Source organism: Gymnoscopelus braueri, assembly GCF_963280865.1.
Source record: "Gymnoscopelus braueri genome assembly, chromosome: 22".
Taxonomy (NCBI): domain Eukaryota; kingdom Metazoa; phylum Chordata; class Actinopteri; order Myctophiformes; family Myctophidae; genus Gymnoscopelus; species Gymnoscopelus braueri.
In genome coordinates, this window is record NC_137624.1 from 22706756 (window position 1) to 22710371 (window position 3616).

A 3616-nucleotide genomic window follows, 5' to 3' on the forward strand; every position below is an offset into this window, starting at 1 on the left:
ATACAATGACAAACTCCCAATTTGTTTATTAAAACACAAAGAAAATGCTTTTTCTTGTCACATTGAATAGTAGTCAAATAGTGGTTGAGAAATAATACATGCCATAGTACGGACTATTAGTTACTGACTAAGTACTCAAGTACTGTACTATTATATATGTATAATTTTGAGGGTTTTTTTTTTACTTTACTGGAGTATTTCCAATTTTCAATACTTACTACTTATCATCTTAGGTAAATATTGTACTTTTACTCCACTACAATTATTTGACAACTTTAGTTTCTAGTTACTTTGTAGATTTTGAAAGCCTTATTTAAACTTTTGACTATTTGAAAATAGTTGATCAACAAACTCATAACGCATCGCAGCGTGTTGTGAGCTTGTAGATCTGCTATTTTCAAAAGATTGTTATTCATTTTGAAAACTTGTGGGAGATATCTGGTAATGAGTACTTTTAGTATATTTTGAAGCCAATACTTTTGTACTTTTACTCTGGACTACTGGACTTTTACTTGTAACAGAGTATTTCTATATTGTGGTATTGATACTTTTACTTCAGTTGATACTTTTACTGTGAGTACTTTTCCACAGTAGGTGTCAAATAATAGGGTTAGACTATTCTCGACTATTCTTGTTTCAACTGAATCAGATGCAGCCACCAGTCTGGCCGCCAGAGGGAGCCAGCTCCTAAGACCTGGCTAAACGGGCAGATAGACAGATGTCAATCTAGGGGTACTCACACCGTTATATTATACCTCTATGACTCACACCAGTTGCAGCTAAATGTTGTAACCGGTTTTATATAACTATGGTTGTAACCACTGCACAAAAGTATTCCACACTGTTATGAATGAACTGTTCACAGCCTCTATGGTTTATCTGTTGCAAGTTCGTCCGAAAAAAAATATATATATTACGCGTATTTGAAATGTTTTGAGGATGATATATATTTATGGGGGCTTTTTCTGCCTTTATTGATAGGAAGGTAGTCAGGAAATGGGGGGGGGGTTGACACACATAAAGGTCGTCGCGATCAGATCGGGGGTTGAACTCATGACACGTTGTCAAGCTGGATCAACAGCAAATGTGATATGCACCTGGACCGCTAGGCCAGCAGGCACCCCAAGATAACGACATTTGGGTAGGATTAGGACCCATAATTAGTCAACACAAATGTTGTATTGAGGTCCACGGCCAAATACATTAATTCGGGGGACCTTGGTAATATATATTAAAAAATAAAGAGTTTGAGAACCATTGTACTACACTACATTATATCACAAAAAATACAGAATACTATTATTATATCAGTGGGGGGGAAATGCACTAATTGAGCAAATGTCAACATGAGACCTACCTACTTGATAGTCATCATGTGACTCATGAATAATAATAATAATAATAATAATAATAATAATAATAATAATAATAGTAATAGTAATAATAATATTAATAATAATACCAGCTATACATCCCTGCCTTGTTGACATAATTATTTTAGCCTGCTTTACATTTTGTTCTTTATGGTAGTTAGTTAATTCCAATCATGTTTGATTTATTGAAGTGAAGGAATATATTCAACTATTTCTTGAAACATTTTGCAACGCACTACCCCCACCCACTGTGCGCACAACCATATGACGTCCATACAACGTTACGTCCATACGCCGTGCATACGCCGTGAATACGACGTCCGAGTCGGAGTCCTCACTAAGCTACTGACTGAGGTTCTGACACACATGTCGTTTGGACGTCCGTTTTGGACGTCCATACGACGTCGCAGGGGGCGCTGTTTTCCCCTTTCTTTTTCATGGGTTCCCAGATTGTCGTATTTGTGCAACGTTGAATTATGGGTTTTGTATTGAACTTTTAAGTGTTTACATGGCTTTTCCCAACCTGTAGCCTAAGTAACTAACTCATGAAGACAGATAACGACATTTGGGTAGGATTAGGACCCATAATTAGTCAACACAAATCTTGTATTGAGGTCCACGGCCAAATACATTAATTCGGGGGACCTTGGTAATATATATTAAAAAATAAAGAGTTTGAGAACCACTGTACTACACTACATTATATCACAAAAAATACAGAATACTATTATTATATCAGTGGGGGGGAAATGCACTAATTGAGCAAATGTCAACATGAGACCTACCTACTTGATAGTCATCATGTGACTCATGAATAATAATAATAATAATAATAATAATAATAATAATAATAATAATAATAATAATAATAGTAATAGTAATAATAATATTAATAATAATACCAGCTATACATCCCTGCCTTGTTGACATAATTATTTTAGCCTGCTTTACATTTTGTTCTTTATGGTAGTTAGTTAATTCCAATCATGTTTGATTTATTGAAGTGAAGGAATACATGCAACTATTTCTTGAAACATTTTGCAACGCACTACCCCCACCCACTGTGCGCATAACCATATGACGTCCATACAACGTTACGTCCATACGCCGTGCATACGCCGTGAATACGACGTCCGAGTCGGAGTCCTCACTAAGCTACTGACTGAGGTTCTGACACACATGTCGTTTGGACGTCCGTTTTGGACGTCCATACGACGTCGCAGGGGGCGCTGTTTTCCCCTTTCTTTTTCATGGGTTCCCAGATTGTCGTATTTGTGCAACGTTGAATTATGGGTTTTGTATTGAACTTTTAAGTGTTTACATGGCTTTTCCCAACCTGTAGCCTAAGTAACTAACTCATGAAGACAGATAACGACATTTGGGTAGGATTAGGACCCATAATTAGTCAACACAAATCTTGTATTGAGGTCCACGGCCAAATACATTAATTCGGGGGACCTTGGTAATATATATTAAAAAATAAAGAGTTTGAGAACCACTGTACTACACTACATTATATCACAAAAAATACAGAATACTATTATTATATCAGTGGGGGGGGAAATGCACTAATTGAGCAAATGTCAACATGAGACCTACTTGATAGTCATCATGTGACTCATGAATAATAATAATAATAATAATAATAATAATAATAATAATAATAATAATAATAATAATAATAATAATAATAATAATAATAATAGTAATAATAATAATAATAATAATAATAATAATAATAATAATACCAGCTATACATCCCTGCCTTGTTGACATAATTATTTTAGCCTGCTTTACATTTTGTTCTTTATGGTAGTTAGTTAATTCCAATCATGTTTGATTTATTGAAGTGAAGGAATATATTCAACTATTTCTTGAAACATTTTGCAACGCACTACCCCCACTGTGCGCACAACCATATGACGTCCATACAACGTTACGTCCATACGCCGTGCATACGCCGTGAATACGACGTCCGAGTCGGAGTCCTCACTAGGCTACTGACTGAGGTTCTGACACACATGTCGTTTGGACGTCCGTTTTGGACGTCCATACGACGTCGCAGGGGGCGCTGTTTCCCCCTTTTTTTTTCATGGGTTCCCAGATTGTCGTATTTGTGCAATGTTGAATTATGGGTTTTGTATTGAACTTTTAAGTGTTTACATGGCTTTTCCCAACCTGTAGCCTAAGTAACTCCATGAAGACTATTATCTTCTGTATCTGTGATGCCAAAAATAAGGTAA